Genomic DNA, 212 nt, shown 5'->3' with positions numbered 1-212 from the left:
CCACAAACTTTGCCAATGTGGGATTTATGGCTAGAATGTATAGTGTATTGACAACTATGGGGGTGCTGGAGGCTGAGCCCCCTATAATATAAATAGTACAGGTTCCTGAATGCAGAGCTCCCTAACTATGGTATATACAAATAACAGAGGGGTCGAGTTTTGGATGTGTACTGGATTTTGCGAAAAGATAGGGGAGATTCTGTAAACTTTCA

At 41.5% G+C, this 212-nt stretch overlaps 1 protein-coding gene across 1 annotated transcript in view; it reads right to left on the bottom strand.

The window, feature by feature from the left end:
- Positions 1-212, bottom strand: part of LOC119590813 (PAX-interacting protein 1-like) — a gene marked incomplete at its 3' end in the record, with an annotated part of 13,844 nt that overhangs the window by 12,529 nt on the left and 1,103 nt on the right.

Source organism: Penaeus monodon, chromosome 27, assembly GCF_015228065.2.
Source record: "Penaeus monodon isolate SGIC_2016 chromosome 27, NSTDA_Pmon_1, whole genome shotgun sequence".
NCBI lineage: Eukaryota > Metazoa > Arthropoda > Malacostraca > Decapoda > Penaeidae > Penaeus > Penaeus monodon.
The sequence above is the reverse complement of the archived record's forward strand: the minus strand, read 5'-3'. Positions and strand labels throughout refer to the sequence as shown.